Below are 21715 nucleotides of genomic sequence, written 5' to 3' on the forward strand. Positions count from 1 at the left end.
GTGTTCACTCGTAGCTGAGAGCACTCAGTGTCCCACCGGGGCACTGTACCTGCCCCATCTCCTACTGAGCAGCCTCCAGCTGGGTGGAGAATCTCATCTTCTTTGCCTCTCTGCTGGGAAGTTCCCTGTTTCCTCACAAGACTTTCTCCAGTTTTGCACAAAGAAGCATTTTTTTTGTGTGTGTATGTGTAGTCCCTTCCTGTTTCCAGGTGACTACGTTGGGGCATGTGCAGCCAGTATAATCCTAAAGCACTCCAGCTCTCCTTTTCCACTGTCGAATCCTCCTTTTGCCTTCAATATTTTGCTTTTGCAATATTTGCACATGTAGTACTTTCTCATTCCCTTCTTCCTGGCGTAAGATAAAGTTGACTCAGTGGCTCTTTTATATATCTCACGTAAAGTGCAGCTCTCCATCTCCTGCTGCCATGGCTCAGGCTGATAAAGCAGATCATAATGTAGGCTTTTGTCAGGAGGAACTAAGAACTGGGATTCAAAGCTGGGCAGAAAATTTTCTAGGTCTGACGTGCTGTTCATGCCCTCAGTATGTCAGCAAACCTGCTGAGGAAGAAACTCTGCTTCTTCCATGTCTGGAAGGTGCTGAGGCCAGGAAGGCTCCTGTGGCTTTTGCTGAGGATAGTTGTGCGGGTTTCCTATCTGATTGTCTCTAAGCGGACACTGTACAACAGCCAGTGGTGCTGCCCCTTCTCAGGCTTTGCTGCAGATCCATGGTAGGGAACCCTAAAACTTGTTCAGCTGCGTTTCATTACCAAGTAGAGTGGGCCAAATGTTCTGGTGGAAACTCCCCCCCGCCTGCCTGAACTAGAGCTGATACTCAACCCCAAATCCCAGTATGACGGGGCTGGAACAGAAGATGTGTGTATGCTTGTGCCTCTTTCCCACAAGAACGTCCTGTGAGAATAGCTTTTCTGAAGCCAAGAGAACGAGGAAACTTGTAAAAACGAACAAACAAAAAACAAAAAAACTTGCTGCTGCTGGAGCATTTCCCATGAGCAGTGCTGGCTGTTCCCTGAAGCTGTGATTCACAGCTGAACAACACCGAGCTTTCCCATCCAGAAGAGCTTTCAAGATTTTGGAACGTACGAGGGGTAGGAGGAAAGGGGTGCTCTGCTGTTCTGACCGGAGCTCTCAGCTGTCTCAAAGCTCGTAGCACATACTCCAAAAATATTCTAGCTCTCATCTGTCAGCATTTCCTGGCAAAGCTTCTTGTCAGAGCATCGGACAAGTTTTGCTGTGACTTCCGCTGGCATGTGCCCGCACCTGGCAGTTGGAGCGTTTCTCAAATGCATCCATCTGCATTGCTTGTTCCTCTGCCACATGCCAGCTTCTGCCTCACCTGTTTATCTGTCGTCTTGCGCAACGTTTGCTTTGTGCCAGACTTCTTTGCGTCTCTGTCACTGCTTCCTTCCTATCTGCATCCATGTTCCGTTTGTTTCGTGTGAGCAAAATCCCAAATGCACTAATAGGGGTGCAGTATAGGTGGCTGCTGACTCTCCAGAACCTCCCCTGTGTGTGCATCTTTGAAGAGCTTTCTTTACTTATTGTGGGCTGCTTAGAGATTTACTATTTCCAGGAACTGCTCTTCCCAACCCCGTGCCAACCTGGCAGTCCCTGTGTCTGTGGCATCTTTAGCACCAGCAAAAACCTGGGCCCTTGGCAGCTGGCAAGTAGGGCCTGGTGGCTTGTAGGAGAGCATGGTAAAAGATGACAGTGTGGAGGAAGAGTGAAGTCACAGAGTGAGGACTGAGAGGGGAAGGCAAAAATATGGTGGATGAAACTTCAGATTGCCCCAGTTCAGAGAGCTGCTTGAATGTCTAGACTCTTCTCTAAATGCTTTTAAAACCCCTCCAGACTTCGTTGAAACCTTGAAATGGGGCTGCTTGCACAGCTGAGCGTATGCCGGGTGCACCCAGGTTTGGTCTGTGGGGATCTTTGAGCCTCGAGCTAGGGTTTCGTATGTGCACACCTACTATGTGCTCCTGGTGTGAGGGCTGGGGAGGAAGAAGCGGTTGTTGGAACCAGTTAGATCAGATGGTGTCCCTGTCCTGGGCTGTGCCTGATGGCAGGTGGAAGGGGAACTTTGTGCTGCTTGTTACAGAAATGTCCCTGCTCAGGAAGGAGCTCAGGACAAATCCATGCCAAGCTCCAGTCCCAAAAGCAGGACGGACACACTGTCCATCCCCATGCAGGCTTGTGTGCAGCGTTGCAGCAATTTTTGGAGATAGCATCCAGCAGGGAGGGACCGGGAGCTCTTAAGGGAACAAATGAAAACGCCTCCTCCCTTCTTGTGGTTTGTAAAAGAAAAGGAACCTCTGAGAGCTGTCTACCAGGGTGAGGAACTGTTGCATTCGATGTGTGGAGTGATGAAATAATTTTGAAGCAGACTGGAGCAGGCTGGGCCTTTCCCAGAAGAGCAGTGCTGCCATGATTGCTAGGCTGCCCACGGGGGGAACAAATAGCTGAGCTGGGCAATGTGATGCCTTGGCAGCAACAGCGTATGCACTGTAGTTCTGGAGATGTTTGAACTCTTTGACTTGTAGTTCAGTTGTGTTCTGCTTTGATACTGTGTTGGTTTTATGTGGCAAGGTTTTGGTAGCAGGGCTGTGGGGTGGCTCCCGAGCAGAGCCCAGCAGCTGCCCCGTGTTGGATAAGAGCCAGCTGCAGACAGCTCCAAAACAGACCCGCTGCTGGCAGGAGCCAGGCCACGAGTGATGTTGGTTGTGCCTCTGTGAGAGTAGATTTACGGAAGGGGGACAAAACCTACTGCATAACAGCAGCTGGGAGAGAGGAGCGAGAAGCAGCCCTGCAGCCCCCAGGGTCAGTGCAGCAGGAGGCAGGAGGTGCTCCAGGCACGGAGCAGCAGTTCCCCTGCGGCCTGTGGAGAGGCCCCTGGTGGAGCAGGCTGTCCCCCTGCAGCCCATGGGTCCCACACGGAGCAGATCTCCACGCTGCGGCCCGTGGAGGAGCCCCCGGTGGAGCAGGTGGCTGTGGCCTGGAGGAGGCTGCGGCCCATGGAGAGCCCCCGCAGGAGCAGGCCCCGGGCCGGAGCTGCAGCCCGTGGAGAGGAGCCCACGCAGGAGCAGGGGTCTGGGGGGAGCTGCTGCCCGTGGGGAACCCGTGCTGGAGCAGTTTGCTCCTGAGGGATGGACCCTGTGGTACGGAGCCATGTTGGGGCAGTCCTTGAAGAGCTGCTCCCTGTGGGCAGCCCCTGCAGGATCAGTTTGGGAGGGACCCCACAGGGAGCAGGGGCAGAGAGTGACCGAGAAGGAGCGGTGTGCCGCTCGGGGGGAGGAGGTGGAAGAAAGTGGATGGGGGAAGGTATCTTTACTTTGCTTTTAGTTTCTCGCTGCTCTAATCTATTAGTAATAGGCAATAAATTACATTAATTTCTCTATGCTGAATTTGTTTTGCCCATGATGATAATTTCTGAGTGATCTCCCTGTCTTTATCTCAACCCTTGAGTCCTTTCCATTGTATTTTTTCTCCCTTTCCCTTTGAGGAGGGGGAGTGAGAGAGCGGTCAGGTGGAGTTCAGCTGCCCGGCTGGGTACAACCACCACAGATGTTCACTCTGCACAGATCAGTGCAGGCTCCCAGCCACGGGCAGTGTAATCTGCCCCAACTCTCCTGTGGCTGGGCAGCTCTAACATCTCCCGTAATCATGTGCTGCTCCCATTAATGAGCCCAGGTCTCAGCTGCGTGCACATGGAATAACAGTATAACCACAAACTAATTCTTTGCAGACAGCTCTGTTGCGTTACTTCTGGGTATGAAGTAACAGTCCAAGACCTGTAACTAGTAAGACTTTAACTTGGAAGAAGAAATAGGGATCAGTCCCGTTGTTATTGACTTATCAACCCATAAGTACTATGCTATTGATGTTACCTCCTAGTTTGAAATCCTGCTTGTAGTTACACCTCAATCCCTTAAGCAGAGCAGTACGTGCACATCTCATGCTACTTTTCTTGCCACATTTCCTACCTACAGATGATGTAAAGATGACGTGGTTGCCCTCTTCATGTGGTGCTTTCCAGCTCTGAGACTTGCAGCTTGCAGTGCTCCTGCCAAGTTAATCAACTCGTGCACCTCCTCCAAAATCTCAGCTATCTCCAAAGCTCCTTTAATAAAACAGATAGGAGATGTCAGAGAAAAGGCTTTTCTTCCTGAAAAATGTGGTTCCGCTAAGATCTTCTGTGGTAAACATTCATCGACACTTATTTTTTAAAGCTTTTCTTCCTATTGTTTTATCTGAGCAAGAAAGAGTACTTAGATTTAGCTGAGCATTATGGCTTCTATTGAAAAGAAATTTTCCATTTCAGTCTTCCTTACCAAGAACTTCTTAATTTCTCATTTTCCAGGTCATGTGAAATCTCAGCAGTCTAGCTTTCTGTTTCAGTTTGGAGAAGAAAGTAATTTCACATTTCTATACAGAAAATCATTGCTTCCCCCCTCAAAAAAGGAATTGAAACTAGGAAGAAGATATGTTAGTTTGTGTCCATGCCCTTCTGCCCAGTTTTAACTGTGTGTGCAAGCATTTCCCTGATTTGAAGAAAATGAGAATCTACAAGAAAAAAAAAAAAAAACACTCTTACCGTGTGGCGTCAGGATGTTTTAATTTTGCTAGGAACCAGCTTCTGCCTCATGCTTCCCAGTATGAATTGTATTTGCAAATCTAATGGTTTTCCCAGTGTTAGGTCTAACCAAGAGAGTCCTCCCATAAAGCCAAAGTGTTTTTTTTTAATAGCTTTTATCCTATTTTGTGTAGACAAAATACAGATGCTATCAAGTACCGCTTTCCTCTTTTCCCTGTGCATGGAGCCTGACTGCTCGTGCTTGAAAGGCTGGAGCTGAAGTGTAGGGAAGGAGCTGAAACACCTGGAGCTGCCCCATCCGGCTCTGCTGGAGGACACCGATGGGATTAAAACAGCTGTAGCTTGTGGTCAGAGCCATTCTACAGCAGTAGTAACAGCAATCCGGTTCCCTGGTCCCACATTCAGAGCTGCAGTTCTCCCTTTTCCCGATATGAACGCTCTTTCCCAGTTCCCGTAGCCAATCTTGAGCGTGGCATGAAATTCTGCAGGGCATTGCTTGTCTCAGTAAAGCAGAAAGCTGCGAGGGCCTCACTCCTGCAGCCAGCTCTCCAATTCTGGGTGCTTCTGTCCCAGTGTCTGCTCTGGGTTTTGTGACAGTGGCTTGATGTGCTCTCTTCCTGCTGCTCTGCTTTGGGCTGTGCTCTGCCCAGCTGCTTTTCCACTTTGAAGCATGGACGAGCCTGTGATCAAGCAAAGTTTTGGCTGGCTCCTATAGGGAAGGTGTCTTTTGGCACACTCCCCATCCCAGGGAATGTGAAGAGGTTACAAAAGTCTGCCATGCAGGCTCCTACCAGCAGGGAAAGAAGGAAGAAAATAGGATTAAAACCAATTTCCTCTGTATTTCCAGTTTTTAGGCCGTTAATTCTTCCTGGATGCTGCTGTTGCTTAGAATAGCAATCTAAGAAGAATTGTTGTCTTGGCCAAAGATTCAAGCTCTCTGGGCTGCTCAGCTCACCCAAATGCACCTCCTGTCTCTGGCTCTGCTTTGTGTCAACACTTTCAAAATTGCAGCTGCACCGCGGAGCAGAGGCTCTTCTCTCTGGAGGTTTGCATGGCTGTGGTCATGCACACCGGGCGAGCTGCTACCAGCTCCTTCCGTGGCAGCCCTGGGGTCTCCTCATAGGCTTTTCTTGGCTGTTGCTGCAGATGATGATACCAGAGGACAGTCCTCTGTGCGCCATGAAGTGATTTGTTGGCAGTGTGTCACCTCTGCCTTGCAGCAAGCAGTTCAGAAATCAATTTCCATAATCTTTCTATCAGTAGCTTTTCAAAATGGGAGTCGGTAGTCTTTCGCATTAGTCCTGACAGCAGCACATCCTGGAGTTTCATAGAATCACATAATTCCTGTTTTCGTACAGTACATCATGGTCCTCTACAAAAAGTCCATGATCAGATCACAGGGATGCTGGTCTCTCCTTGCCTATTCCTTCCAGGTATTTTAGCTTTGGGACCATCTGCTGGGATTGGAGTTTATGGCTCTAATGGGTATGGAAAGGGAAGAAGATGACCTTCTGCCTTGATTTTGTGTTGCCCCCACCCTGGGTTTCTCAAGCTATGAGGGCTGGCTGGGTGCAGGCAAGGCTGCTTGGATTTCCTGCTTTCCGCTTCTGTAGTTTATTCAGATGCATGGACAGGAGAGGAGGATTACTGTAAAGCCTGCCCTTGCCTCTTCAGACTGAAGAATCAGGGTGGGAAATGGGGGCCTGTGAACCCTGAGCTGCCTCTCTGACCCCTTCTTGGGAAAGGACCCAGAGGTGATTCCTCTTCTGAAGCAAGCCCTTGAAGAGGGGGGTAGCTGTCTTATTTTAAGATGATCAAGACTTTGAGTAATATACCAGGGTGAAAACTGCAGGTTGGTCTTAAATCTTTCTGGGGAATAAGAGGAGTATATGGCTGTCTTGACTTTGAGGGAGAATGTGGAATTTGAGCTGGGCAGGTGCAGGAAGGGTTAAGTATGGCTGTTCCCTTGGTGGGGAACAGGGAAGCTTGGCTGGGGCTCATCCTGCCTGGTGGAGCAGAGGCAGGGATAGGGGTGAAGACAAGGGGAGGAAAATGCTTCTTCAACTGAAATACTGCATTAGACCACTAACATGAGGTGGGGATGGTTTGGGGGGTTTCTGGGGACCCTGCCTGCATGAGCAGCTGCTCAGAGGAGGCTGTAGGGACAAAATCTGGGCTGTTCTTGGGACTGAGGTTCATTGTGTTTACAAAAGCAGTGTCTGCCCTGTCCCATACTTCTGTTGTATCCCAGATAACAAACTTGTTTCAATCTGTGTCAAGCATTTCCCAGCTCCCAGGCAGCTGGGGCCAGCTTAATGCGAGCAGGAGCTTGCTCAGGGGATGTGAAATCCTCAGCTCCACGGGCAGCCGCAGGGCTCTGATGCTTCAGTGCCTTTCCTCACTGCAGATTAGTTCAGTGATTAATTCTTGCTCTGAAGAACCAAATGGCTGCAGAGGAGAGCAGCTCTGTGGGTGCTGTGCGCTGTCACCTCTGTCCTGTATCACACTGTGCACCGCTCCCCATCCCAAAGGAGCTGGCAGCACCCACACCTGGGACTCTCGCTGCGCTGAGAAACTTCCATGGGGAAAGGAGTGTATGCAGCTACCCTCCTATCTCCAAAACACAGAGCTTGGAAAGCTCTCCTGTCTGGAACTCGTCTCTGGCTCTGTGAATCTTGGCACATCCAGCTGAGTAATTCCCCTCCTAGGCTGGGAAACTTTAATCCAGCAGGGTGGAGGAGTGCAGTAGGGGATGGAGTACTTTTTTTTCCTTTTTTTTTTTTCTTTCATTGTGTTATCAGAACATGCCCAGCAGCACTACTTGCTTGGGCAGCTCTAATTTTCTCATTGCTTCCAGTCAGACCTGCCTGGCATCTCAATTCCTCCATTAGCCATATTTTCTGCAGGATAAGAGGCAACAGCACAGCTACCCCCGGCTTTTGGGGGAGCTCTGTGTTGTTTCTCACCTGCTGGTTTTCCATGACATTTCCACCCAGACAAGTGGAGCAAAATGACAGAGCTGCTGCTGGCTGATGTGTGAATTAATGCTGCTCCTCAAGCACCATCCGGGCACTGGAGGGAGGATTTAGTTGTCCCTTTAGGCTTGCTGTCCTGGTGTCCTGCCCTCCTGGTCTTGTTTCTGACATGTTCTCACCCCGTGGGTCCCACAGGACTGTAGCTCAGGCATGGAGCAGAAAAGCTGATGGGGACGGTGTCCGTTAACAGCTGCTCCTTGGCCACTGATGGGTGCATGGCCAGTGCTTGCTCAAATGGCTTCACCCAGCCCTGCTCACAGTGCTGCAAAGGCAGGTGGCTGCTCTGCAGCAGCCCCGGTGCAGCTGTGGGAAACTTCAGAGCAAGCAAGGAAAGGGCGCACAGCTCTCAGCAGGAGCAGAGCTTTTCTTGAGAACACTTAGTGAAATATTTTATATTTTTCCACAGCTTATCCAATCCTTGTTCTTTACTACCTTGTGTCTTCTTGCAGCTACTGTATTTGTGTCCTGCTAATTTCCTAAGTGATACTGTAAAAATAAATAAAACCTCGTTGATTTTTCCTGTTGTTATTAAACGTGGTCTTGGGATTTTACTTTAAAGAACAGAAAGCAGTGTAGAACTGGCAGAAAGGCTCGCTACAAATCTGTGTGCCATAGGAGATGGCTCCAAGTCCAGTGAAATGATCAACCTTTATCTCAGTGGACTCTTCAGTCAGGCCTGTAGCTCTATCAAATTCCTTGTTTGTTGCCTCTTTCAAGGTTATCAAATACCTTGTTCATCACCTTGTCACCTCCTCAAAGGTGAGGATTTGTACAAGTTTTTGTCCTTTGGAGGACCAGTCTCTTTAAAACCCTGCCAGCATGTCATAGACAGCCTCCTTTTTGAAGAGGGTGAAGCTGAAGTAGCAGACTGCAAGCACTAAGATATTAATTTCCTCATTTCTATGCAACTGTGAACTGGTTGTCGGCAACCTCTGAAAGTGTAATGTCGGCTGTTCTCTCGATGTCTGTGAGTGTAAGGATGCCCTGGTGCCAGCCCCAAATGACTGCTCATCTTTGCACCTGTGGGCAGGCAGCAGCATGCAGCTGTCCTGTGGTACCTCTGTCTGTGGTACCTCTTCTTGCCATTTTTATCACAGCTGAATAAGGTTGTACGTGTGGAAGGAAGAGCAGAAGACCCCTGTGGGGCTGTCTGTGTTATGACTGCTCTGGGGAGCTTGTGTTGTGGGCCAAGACTTTGTCACGGTGGCCTGCAAGGGATTGTAAGAAGAAATTGGAATTGGTCTCTTAGGCTTTGGGGTGCTTACTTGTCATTTGTTTTTCTGTTTTTATAACACTTTGCAATGGCTTTTGCTGAACAAGCTTGGTGGTACCTCCATGGTGGCAGTGGTAGGAGCAGGGGTCTGCTAGGAGCTGGCCGGAGGTGCTGAGCAGGTCTTCGTGCTGGGGATGAGAGGGCTGCAGGAGAGGAGCACGGCTGTCCCTGCCTCCTGCACATCTATCAGCTGGGGGATTTCTGTGCTCACAAGTAAGGGATTTGTATGTCACGCTTAATATTGGATCTTATCACGCTGCTTAAAGCAGCTGGCATCTGAAGCCGAAGCTCTCAATCTCTGTTTTTGTGTGAATACAGACTGAGTGGCAGGTAAGCAGCTCCTTTCTCTTGGGCACCGTGGTTACCCTAGCAGCTACTCTAGGTGCTGTAGCAGCATCATTAGTCCTGGTCTGCAATGTGTTCCGAGATCTCTAAATAGATAGAGGTTTGATTAACGCCTTTGCCAATCATGGTTTAGTCCAGACAGCAGCCCTACCTTGCCTGACCCCAATTTCAGTGCTTCTGATGGGAATGGCTCTGTTACTCCCCCTACCTCTCCTGCAGTCTCTTCTAATAAATAATCCAGCATCAGGGGTGTGTGTGTGGGGGGGTGGAAATCCACTGTGTTTTAAAACCGAATTTTTCTGTGGGTGTAGGAAACACTTGCTCATGAGGGTTTAGATCTTTCTCTCTTGCAATGGAGGGTGATTTGTGTGGCCCTGTGCAGTGCTGAAACAAGGCCTTGAGTTCGATGTTTCCCATGCATCATTGCTGATGTTTCTATCTGCTAAAAGAGGTTTGGCCTGACTGATGAAAGCTTCATAACTGCTGTTGCAGAGTGAGTTGATAACAGCAAGGGAGCAATCTGTAATCCTCAGGGATTAGTTCCACGCTTGGGGTGTGCTATTTACTATATTTTATGAAAACTTCTCTTACTGTGTCTATCGAGAAGAGAGTGAGCAGCTGATGAGGCACCAAGCTGAGACTTAGGAGGGATGTGCTCAGGTCCCAACTCTGTTAATTCTTTCTGTGCATGACCTCGCACGACTCCTGTCAGAAGGGATTCACCTCCCTTAAGTTATCCATGTATCCAACTACAAGTCCAGCTGGAGCCAGCCCTTCAGGCTCCCTCTGAGCTGGTGTGGAGCTGGAAGCTTCTGGAGAGCTGGGCCCCAGTGAGCGACATGCTTAAAAACTCCAGACAATATGCAGCTTGGAGGTGGCAAAATATCCCAGGGCAGTGAGATGCATGTCCCCTGGGAAGAGGATCACCTGGATGGTGATTTATGCCTCAGTTCAGACACGGTTGTTGTCACCGCTGCTGTCCCCAGAGAGCTCCATCCCTGGTGCTTTGCCCGTTGTGGCTGGCTGGTGGCTGGGGACGGCTGCCTTGTCTCACAGCTGTGTTGGAGCAGCCACCTGGGAGCAGAGGGGGAGCTATAAAGGGCTTTAAAGTGCAAGATTCAAAATAAAGCAGTAACCTTCCCAGCAAGAAGAAATCTGATCTGCTCAGAGAATAATCTTCACAGGCCTTCACCTTCCAAGGAAGCCTCAGGGCCAGTTACTGATTCCTCCTCCTCCCTAGCACAAGTTCCTGGCTGTTGTCTGGGGCTAAAAAGGGGCATTTTGGGTACTGAAGCACCTGGGCTCTTCCCCCATGAGCTGAGGAGGGTCCCTGCAGTAGCACCCAAGAAATGCCCTGGGGAAGGAGGAGCAGACTTGAATGTCCCCTCTGCAGTCATCCCTGTGATGAAAGGATGCCAAGGGCTGTAGCAATTCCAATGGGCTCTGAATCTTTCCAAGAACTGCTGAGGGAAAATGGGGAAAAAGGAAGTCCAGCCTGTGCTAAGAGGCTGTGAGTCTCTTCCTGGAGTTGCTAGTTCCCCTAAAAAAGGAACTAGGTTTCTCCTATGGTTCATGATTCATCTCCACATATCAGCCATGGTGGCATCCTCTGTAGGATGCCTTCTGCTCTTGTATGGCTTCTTGAGACGGATGGATCTGGAGTCACCCACCAGGGTGGCAGGGGGTGACCTGGGGGATGCAAGTGACCAAATCATTTCCCAAAGAGCTGTCACTTCCCAGGAACATGTGAGAGTCCTGGGATTGTTAACAACGTTATCTGCACCATGGGCCTGAGATAGTTGCAGTCAAGAACAGAAAGAAGGCATACTTGACTTCCTTCCTTCTTAGAAGCCAATAAGGCTACAAATAAATCTCACCCCTCCTCAGTTTCTGCAGAGTGACTAGATCTTTCCCCTGCATGGGGCTGTGTTCCTCAAACCCAATACCGTCTTTTTTCCCCTTGGTTTCTGTGGTACTGCAGGGGCACATGGCTTATCTCAGAGGGATGCCCTGTTGGAGGTGTGTTTGACCATGCTCCTTGTGCAGCAGTTATTAGATGAGCAGGTTTGCTCCTGTTGCCGCATTAATGAAGAACGCGGCTGTGGGGACAGTTCTCACATCACTGGAGACTCAACATCCCACCAAGTTGTGGCATTAGCATTCGAGTGAATTAACACAACTAGAAGTGTGCGCACCAACCATGAGAAAGGATTTCTATAGCAATATTGTGTAAAAAAAGAAGAAAAAAAAGTGCTTGTGCTAGCAGGGTTGTGTAAGCATCACTTGTCAGGTTGGGGATGTATTTAAGAATTTCTATATGCCAGTAAGAAAAGTCTGCTGGGGATTAAAAACACAAAATAATGACTAAAAGCCTTTGTAAGGCTTTAGGGTTTTCTGCTGTCAAGTACTGCATTGGTTAATGATCGTGGTGACTACAGGAATGAGTGAAATTTATAATTAAAACAGTTTTCATGTAGAAGTAAATCTTCATGTATTGTGGAAAATGTCTGGGAAAGATGCTTATGTTCAATATGCATCAAATACAATTGCTGAAACATTTTTAAGGACTCAAGATGTATGGTGCTCAATGTTTCTCATCCATTACAAGTATTTCTAAGAAGGTATGTGCAGTTGTGTCGGTACGTGACAATCCTTTGATGGCTTCATGCCCGTGACAACTCATGCTTGAGTCATCAGCTTGGGCGGCTATTTTGAGAGCTCAATTTTTATTTTATTTTATTTATTTATATTAAAATCCTGGCTACCGTATTAGGCAGGGTGATCTGCAAGGAAGTAGTCCATCCTAAGAGCACGGATGTGTTACACTCTTGGATTTGTGACTCTGTTCTGAGCAGTTCATCCCATTTTCTCATGTCTTCTGAATGTCCTTTCAGTTTGTTGCAATCTCTTAAAACCTTATTTTGTACTCCTGCCCCTTACAGGTGTGTTGCATTGTACCAGTCATACTTTTGATAATTCACTGCACTGTTCTTCAGCTCTTCTTTTCCTGGCTTCTGGTTTCTTTAAACAAATCTTTCATCCATTTTGTAATTAAGAAAAGGGGGGTTGTTTTCACAGATGCAACCACTTCTTTTAAAGCCTCAGACTTGATCCAGAGGAAACCTTTAGAAATCATGCTGTCCTTAAATAATTGCGCATTCTGAACCAGACAGATGGGCAGAGCAGCTGTCACCCTCGGTCACCTTTTCATCTGCGGTGATTTTGATTTGTGTAACCCTGGGAGGGCTGTCACCTTCGTTCAGGTCCTTCATGATGTTCGTGTCCCTGCTGGGGTGTTGACTGAGCTGGCCCGACTCTTTGATCCTAGTTACAGCTCTGAAAACTTGAGGGCTGGTTTGAGCTCAGAGGTGGCATGAGCAGGTACCTGACTGAGGGAAGGTGGTGGCTGTCTGTAATGGGGGAAGTCTGTTGGAAGAAGTCTTTCCCCCTTTGATTTGGATGGAGCCAAGCTGAAATCAGACAGAAGTGGGAGCAGGTTCTGGGAAATGAGCACTGTCATCCTGCCCACACTGCCTGTGTTTGCTGTTGTCATTACTCTTTGTTTGCTTGCCTGCTAAGGACTGAAGTTATGATTATTTTTTAAAAGTGATCTGATAAAGGCTAGTTTTCAAAATCTGTCTTCAAGGTAGTAATTGTTTCTTGCAGAAGGCTTGAAGATTAACGTCTAAAAAGTTGTAATACAAGGCAGCGATTTGGGTCTCTTGTGACTTACACGCTCAATTTTTATCCTCATGATTCAGTACAGATGTGGTACTGCTACGCAGCAGGGAACTGCACACCCTGGCCTGCCCTGCATCCCATGGTGGTGTAGGGTTAATGCTGCCTTCCTGTCTGTTTCGTTGTGTGAGGGTGGCTTTTTTTTGTTTGTTTGTTTGTTATTTCTTGCGGCACTGGGAGCAAACAGTAATTAGGCCTCTCGTTTCTGAGGTAGTGTGGGAAGCGGCTTTTGGTGCTTCCAGAGCAGGGAAATCACAAAATCACAGAATTGTAGGGGTTGGAAGGGACCTCAAGAGATCATCGGGTCCAACCCCCCTGCGAAAGCAGGTTCCCTAGAGCAGGCTGCCCAGGTAGGCATCCAGGCGGGCCTTGAATATCTCCAGAGAAGGAGACTCCGCAACCTCCCTGGGCAGCCTGTCCCAGTGCTCCATCACCCTCACCGTGAAGAAGTTCTTTCACATGTTGATGCGGAACTTCCTGTGATCCATTCTGTGGCCATTGCCCCTTGTCCTGTCCCCACAAACCACTGAAAAGAGGTTGGCCAAACACCTCTGTCTCCCACACAAATGGAGGCTGTTATTTTTGTTTGGTGGTGGGAGGAGGGATGGTGAGGCGAATGATGTATATTCTGAGTTGAGCCTCTTTGCTGAAGGACATATAAAAGGAAGAAAAGGAAAAAACGTAGTGAAATTCCTAAATCAAATTGGCCATAACTGCAGTGCTGGTTTCTAGGCTGACCTCTCCTGGCTTCCCCTGCCTGCTGGCGAAGACCGTATGGCTCTTCTCACCCTTCTGCTCTGTCTGCAACACAGGCCGCAGCCCGCTGGTTGCTTCAGGCGTGCTTCTTGCTTTTCCCTTCTGCTGGGGAAGATCTGGGGCTGTAATGGGGGGCTGAGGTAGAAGCTGGGGTTGGGCTTGGCCTTCTGCACTGGGGTCTGCTTGCTGCTGAGCATCTGTGTTAGCCAGATGTTGTTGATCGCTTTTGGGTCTTGATGAACAGCAGTGTCTTGGTCTCTCCTTATGGGTCTTGGTAGGTCCCTCCTCGTAATATTGACCTTGTCCTGCCTTAGCGTGGAAGAACAGCGTGTTCTTTCACTGGCACTTGTGTGCTGTGCCCAGCAGAGCAGCTCTCTGTGGGCATGAAGGCTGCCTCCTTGGTCAGCTCGTCAGGAATGCACTGGGACTTTGAAGTGCTGTGTTTGGGAATGGGCTGCGTGGGTTTCTCCGGTCCTTCGGGGTTTGAAGCAGTCACGGCCAGCGCCTCTGTACAGTGCCAGTGGTGTGCGGTGCCATTTACCGTAAGGCTTCTTCATTTGCAAACGCTGCTTGGAAGGCCTTTGTGGTAGCTGCTCTCAGTAGATTTGGAGGAAGGCGAAATCAATCTGCCAAAATCCAGTGTCCCATGAGCTGAGTTTCTTTTGGCACGTTAAATAGAAGCAGTATTGTTGACAATGGCTTCCCTTATTCCCTATGCTTTTGGGGCAGGGGGAGGGAAATCCCTGCTTGTGGCAGGGACATCTTTCTGCCCCATGCCCACCCACACTTCAGGATCAGTCAGAAATACTGGCAGTCTTTCATTTTTATCTGCTTGCAAGTGGTCAAAGCTCCCTTGAAACAGAGAGTAGCAGCACTTTACTTTGTGTGGAATGGCCTTTGCCTGCTGTCTCTTCTCCCTCTAATTTACCTCCATAAACTGGGGATATTGCCTTGCCATAATTGGAGGTGAGATGGCACCGCTGTGTCCTGACTTATGAGGAGCATGAAAGAGAAGAGGGCTGGAGGTTGACCAGCTCCTGATGTTGGAGGCAGAAGTTACTGCTGCTGCGAGCTGGATGGGAATTACAGAGCTTTCTAGTCTGACAGCTTAAAAAGAGGAAAGGTTTTGTATGGAAAGTTAATATTTTTTTTATTTTTATTTTTTATTTATTAAATAATCAGGTTTTTGAGCATACAAAGCATTCCCTGGGTATTAAGAACACCCTGGTCCTTTAAGCACTTTTTACAAAGCCCTTGTCTGGGAATACATATAATTTCAGGAAGCACAGAGCTAATTGCTTTCATTCGTGTTACTGTAATGTTTTGGGGAACAAAAATTTAAACTGGTTGTAAAGATTAATATTATTATGCTAAAAATAACTGAAGTTAGAAAACTTTTCAACCAAAGAACTAAGCTCAGGCTGGCTTTCTGAAAATACCCTGCCATATGTTTCCCCCCAGCACCCTCAGCAAAGAAGTTCCAGCATCAGGAGTGCTCATATGATAGGGTACAATTACATTGGTAATGTGAAAACAAAACACCACCAATCCTCTCAGCTTCTGTGGTGTTCTTCTCAGTAAGATCTGCAGGCACTTCTATAACATTTCAATTTTATTTTTTCTTTCAATTTTATTTTTTTCTTGAGATGAGGATTTTAAATCTCACTCTCATAACTCCCTTTTCTAATTTAGGGCCAAAAAGTTATTTCAACTCTTCCAACAGCAGCCTCTGCACTGCCCGAGGCGTTTGGGCTGGGTGTGAAGTTTCCTGGAGCTGCCTTGCAGGGTGGACATCTCCCTGGGGATAGGAGGGAGGGGAAGGCTTCAGCAGAACTTGTGCTGAGCCGACAAAGGATGCAGAGATGTCTTTAGCCAAGGGAAGTTGTACTGCTTCTCCAGAAGCCAAGTTGCATACTACAGTCTTGAGGGTAGTCTACAGGAAGCTCATTTAATAACTACTTAACATGAACTATTCTTGTAACAATGTCAGGAACTGCAATTATCAACAAGCGCATTATCCAGTATTTTCCTGATGAAAGGGAGCAGAGGCTGCAGTACAAGCTGAGGGAGCCTGCCAAGGTCAAGAAACCACTCTGAAGGCCTCAGCCAGGGTCCTCGCCATCAGGCCTGGTTCCATGGCGAGCTGGAGATGTTCACCACGAGGCTGGCTGGAAAGGCTCTGTGGTCCTCTCTGCCAGCAGCGCTACCGCAGAAATGAGCGGCATCTTCACTGGCTGAGCCAGACAGCTGTTTTATTGAGACAAGCATTGGTTTTGTGTTACATCCCTGCTTTCAAACCATGGGTTTTCTACCTCTGACTGCCAAAATGTCAGTCTTTTGAGGGGAATGGGGGAAGCAAGCAAAATGCCTCAAGTTTTAAAGATCAAAACAACAAATACAGAATCCCATTCAGCCTGACTCAGGAACTGTTTTTCTTTAAAGCCAGTGGGAAAACATTTAGAAAGCACACAAGGCAACAAAACAAATGTGCAAGCAAAAGCTGTTTCTCCCCACTGACAATCTACCCACCAAAAATGGGATTCTCCAGTTCAAAGCCTGGCTCGTCGGGCTGGGGAGGCACAGAGTAAAACCAAAGCTGCCTAGAACAGAGCGACTCGTATTTCCTCTAATGGCCCACTTTGATTTCAGCTCCTGTTTTCCCTGGAAAGCAAGCAGTGTCTTATTTCTTTTGGATATAATAGGTTTGGGGGATGCCAGAACGTTTGTCATTTCACAGTCCTCTCTGACTTCAGGCGTGTGAGCAGCGCTGTTGTTCGGAGGGAGAGGCTCCACCACGTGCAGCTGGGGACTGAGCCCCGTGAGACTGGACAGACTTCAGTGGCGTTTTTGGCTCTGCTGTTGAGTTGCTGCCTGAGGTGGACTTGTGCATCAGGTAGAAGTATTGGATTAGAAATAAGCAGTGAATTTGGAGGGAGACCCAGGATATGCGAGCACTAGCAAGATAGGGATCCAAACTGTCACTGGCTTGGCTTCATGTTGGCAGGCTCCTGGTGAGGTGTGGGCATGTGGCAATACTCCTGAACAAGGGTGCGTGATGCTTCACCAGGCTGAAAGCCTGCTTGGTCAAAGATGATCCTATGAAACTATCACACCAGACATGTGGCTTGCATCTTACAGCCGTGGTGTTTGAAAGTACTTCTGGGATTTTCTTTATAGTCAAAGTTGCAGTCTCTCCACCCGTTTAGTGTGTCCTGCTTGCATCTTCACAGCTCTCTGGAGGGGCAGAAGGGGATAAGGAAATAAGACAAAATCTGTGCCCAAAGGAGCTTCTTTGGCGGAACCTTTTGAAGGAAAGGCTTCTTTGACTTGTCCTTAGCAGGAAGGAGGATGTCAGAGGTGAGGCCTGTGAGCTGGGTGCTCCATCACCCTTACTGGAGAGCAGACCCTTGGGGAGGCACGGGCTGGGGGTGTTTGGCAGAGGTAGAAGCTCCCCCCTGAAGCCGCTTGATTTGGAAGTATGCTACTTTGTTTTGTTATTTGTTTGTCTTAAAAAATCTGCTTCCTGTGGAAAACATCCTTCTTTAGCCTCCTGAGCTGCCAGAGGAGTTTTTGTGTTACTGTGAACCTCTGCTGCAGCTGGTGGAGTGATGAAGTGAGCTGGTTGCCCCTTGGTCTTCTAATACTTGCTGCACAAGGAGTAAAGAGGAGCAAGCGTGGCTTTAGTCCTCCGTGACTGCTGGAAGCTTATTATTCTGACTCTACATCATCTGCTGGATGAGATGCTTTAAGTAAACACCAGTGACACCATGAGAAACCTGAAAAATCTGTGTTGCTGGGGTTTTCCTGTATTGACACTGGGGTAAAAACAAAAGCTAAACAAAAAGGGATGTCAGGAATTCCTGAACAGCTTGTTTGCAGCCTGATTAGCTTGGGGATTGTGGATATTGGGTTGTGCAACAGAAAGCCGTGAGAAGAAGTATTGTGGTTTTAAGAGCACGTTGCAGAAAGTTTTGAGCAGATGAAGCTGCTTCAATAGTGCCTTCCCAGGGGAGATGTTCAGTGTCCAGTGGAGCCTGCAACCCTTATTCCCTCTTTGTGTTGGTCACCATTAAAACCCATCCAGGAGGTGAACAGCAACTCTCAGCAGCTTTCTGTCCCCAAAGCAGCAGTCTGGGGGGATGCTGCAGTGCAGTGCATAGCTAGGATTTGGTATGCCCAGCTGGGACTGAAATGGATGGACGCGCTTTTGGGATTGAGCATGTGCTAGATTTAGAATTAAACAGTAACTTTGTCTAACTCGAATTGCACATGTAGTGCTCATTGTTGTGGTTTATGGCTTTTTTTTGAATCGCAGTATCATGTACGGCCCCTGGCTGCAATGGGGATCTTGTTAAAAAGGCATCCTGTAGAGAGACGTAATGAAAGACGATCATTTGAGGTGATGTACGACTTGATCGTTTTGATTTCTTGTGCAGGGCATTTTAGAGGTAGAACTGCTTAGGAAAAGCTTCTGGGGAAAGGTCAAACCAGGCAGATGTGGTGCTGAACTCCTGGAAGATGGCACAAGTATGGTCTCTAATTTAAAGACATCTGTGTAATGACATCTCTCTGCATGCCCTGTTATCTGTTTGGTGTGCTTCTTGAGCAAAACTGTGCCTTTGGAGAATGTATTGAGAGAGAATGACAGAAGGAGATATTGGCTATTGTTATGAAGTGGTCTCACCCCACTGCATGCACAAACGTGAGGGCATGGCCAAACTTTCTTAGAAATTGTAGCTGGTTCCTGAGAAATGATGAAAAAATTCATGAAGCTGTAAGAATCTTAGAAACCTCAGAAACCTAGTGAACAGTTAATAAACTCAAACCATGAAGTAAAGCTACACTTCTTTTTTTTTTTTTCTCCTAGTGAGTGAGACAGCCTTTTCACGTAAGAATGAGAACTTGTCACCTCCAAAATTCATGGCTTTTAAATCTTTATTTTCATGAACCATGGATGCTTTTCATAAGCTATATGAATATTTCACTTCTTCTCCTTGGCATGCTGCTATGGACACTCTCCCTGTGTGCTCCCTGGTTCACCCACCTGCAGATCCCTCCCCTTTGGATGTTACACACAAAATGAGGCACCATTGCTGCTAACAGGAGCTCTCGGAGTTTAAAATCTAAAATGTGATGTAGCGTTCAACACGCTGCACAGGTTTTTAATTACCTCACAGTGATCAGCAGTCCAGAAAATCTCATCAAACCAATTAAAAAATGTGCACCTGGCTGAAGGCTGCTGCAGGCTCCAGGAGCTGCTTTAGTGCAAAGCCCTGGTTGTGCCCCTGTGCTGAGAACTTGCCCCAGCCTGGGCAGCTCCCACCGAATGGAGGAGAAGCCTTCAGCTTTTTGCACTGTGCTCCTCTCTTGGGTGAGGAAGAAAGGCGAAGTGCTACAGGTATCAGGTCATAAGGGTGATTGCTTGACTGGATTTGTTTGTTGAAAGCATTTGCATTTCATTTGGCTATATTAAAATCCATTTAAAGCTGATAGTGGAGGTTATGATAAGATTAGGATTCAGATAATGATGGCTAGTGGATGACAAGCAGTATGGAAAAGAGAAACCTGCTGCTTGTCACCGCCACCCGGCACACTCATCTTTTGTCACTTTGTTTTCCCCAGGAGACAGTAAGACAGACACCATCCTCAAGCTTCACTGCTCCAATTCACGACTGCGAGCAAAGAGAAAGCAAAGATTTGGTGTGAAACAGAGCTGTGCTCGGGAACATCCACTTGTGTGGGGAGTGGCACCTGGTGTCATGTGTAATTACTTATCCTCCCTGGATCAAATGGATCATCATAAAATAAGTGCTGAGCTACGTGAACTCTCCCAGCTGGGGTGAAAGAGCAAGTACAGTTGTCAGGGTTTTTAACATGCATTTCCTTGTCAATTTTGGAGGTACCCTGTTAATGATTTTATCTATTTCAGTATTTTTTAACTCAAACAGTAATTGATTTGTGTTTACTCAAGCTGCTGTTATTATTAGCTACAGTAGTAATATTTCCTGTAAAAGCTCCCCTCTCTGGGCTGAGGCCCTAACCTGTGTGGGCTGTGGCTTTTCTGACTCCTGAATTACTCCTGTAGTACAGTTTCTCAGAAAATGATTTGACCCTGGAGCTTTGGTGTTAGTTTCCTATGTGACCTGTGTGGGTGCCCTGCTCACCTTGCGTGATCAACTGGAATGAACTTGGCACTTAATGAAAATCATTAACTCGAGCAGGCAAAGCGATACAGAGCTTTTTTGGCACTTTGTTTTTCAAGGAACTGAGCTTTGCTTTCTATGCAGGCAAGGTACAGAAGGAATTGTGCCCAGGAGCACGTGCACGCTCCCACACCACCCACCAGCGTGTCTTAGCCCTCTCCTCACTTCATCCCAGTGACTGCAGTCCCAGAAATGTGTGGGGAAAGTTATTATTTGTTTTTCTTAGTGCAAGAATACAGCATGTGGGCTTCCAGTACTGCTGCAATCTGTTCAGTAATAGCAGTAATGAAGAGGAGCACCCGTCTTGATATTAAAGTGATCCTTTTGGTTCAGCTTTTTTTTTTTTTTTCCCCTCATTGTCCATCAATCTGGGAGAAGGGCACTGCACAAGCTTTTGAGATGTCACAGCACTGCCTGTGGCTTTCATGTGGCTGCACAGCCACGCTGTCCTTGGGGAGACTTGGTGGCAGAGTTGGCGTCTCGTGCTGCTCCTATGCAAAACCTGAACGAAGAAATCGAGCAATGAAATGTAGATGTGTTTAGGGAGCAGTCCAGACTGGGCCTGGGGGGAAGGCTACTTATTTGTTCTTACATTTCAACTCCTCTGCTGTGGAAGAGCAAGGGGAACAGGGAGCCTTTGGGCTTCCATGGGACACTGCCTTTGGTTCAAGGGCTTGTGAGTGGGGAAGTTGGCTGGGCTCTTCTGCTCACTGAGCTCCTCAGGGACTGGAGTGTCCCTGTCACTGATCGGCTGATTGCTTTGGCACGATGGTTGATTGCAATGCACTCCAGCCACCGAAGTTCTAAAAATCAGCTACTGATTTGTCTCTTTATCTTGAGTGTTCCCAAGAAATGCCTTGTTGGTGGATTTCTGGCTCAGCTACCCTCTGAACATCATAAAGAAGTTAAATGAGGGGAGTGTTTTTGCTTGAATATAGTTTTCTTTACGGTGGATACAGAAAAGCTGAAAGACTTTTTTTTTTTTTTTCCCCCCCCTTTGCAAAGTGACATCTAATTTAATCTTTCTGGAAGACCGTAGGTCACCTATGGAGCTCATTTCACCTGGAGTCATGAAGACATGGGAATCAGCTGTGCACAACTGCTTTTTTCTCTCCCCTGGGCTACTTAAAACACTTTTTGAGCACGTGACTTCTGCTAACAGTCATATTTTTCTCCTGATGGAAAAGAGATTGTGGAACCAGCTTGGCTGAGGGTAGTTTTCCTGAAGTCTTGATCTTCTTGGGAAATTAAATCAAAACAAACCAAGAGGGCAGAGCTTTCCTCCTCTGGTTTGTGTGAGCCAAGAAGTTAGATGAGAGAGCTCTTAAATGTGGCCCCTCCTCTCCCCTCCCCTCCCCTCCTTTTCCATTTGCCTTGCTTTAGACTTCTTGCCTGCTTGCCTAAGAGGAACCTAGATGGCCCCACAATGCCAATTCCTCCACACGTACCCACAGCGCTTCCCAGAGCTGATGTGTGTCCCCAGATAGTGTCAGAGGATGTTGGCAGTGGTGTGTCCCGCTCTGGGTTTGTGAACTGGTGTACTTGGTGCCAGTGGGAAGCTGTGCACACCCAGTGCCATGCGGGTGTTGTGCAGTGGGACGTGGGCGTCGCGACTCTGCTGGGTCCTGAGCTGCCAACACCGTGTGCCCCGACAAGCCCTGGGTAAAGAAGTGCTGAGATGCAATCAAGCAACATCTCCGGATTGTGTTTATGGAAATAAAAAGCAGCTGGGGAGTTGGTAACTGAGATGGAGGAG

At 47.9% G+C, this 21715-nt stretch overlaps 1 protein-coding gene across 4 annotated transcripts in view; it reads left to right on the plus strand.

The window, feature by feature from the left end:
* Positions 1-21715, plus strand: part of LOC106047089 (uncharacterized) — a 140345-nt gene that overhangs the window by 79551 nt on the left and 39079 nt on the right. The window lies entirely within an intron of this gene.

Source organism: Anser cygnoides, chromosome 19 (assembly GCF_040182565.1).
Source record: "Anser cygnoides isolate HZ-2024a breed goose chromosome 19, Taihu_goose_T2T_genome, whole genome shotgun sequence".
NCBI classification, from domain to species: domain Eukaryota; kingdom Metazoa; phylum Chordata; class Aves; order Anseriformes; family Anatidae; genus Anser; species Anser cygnoides.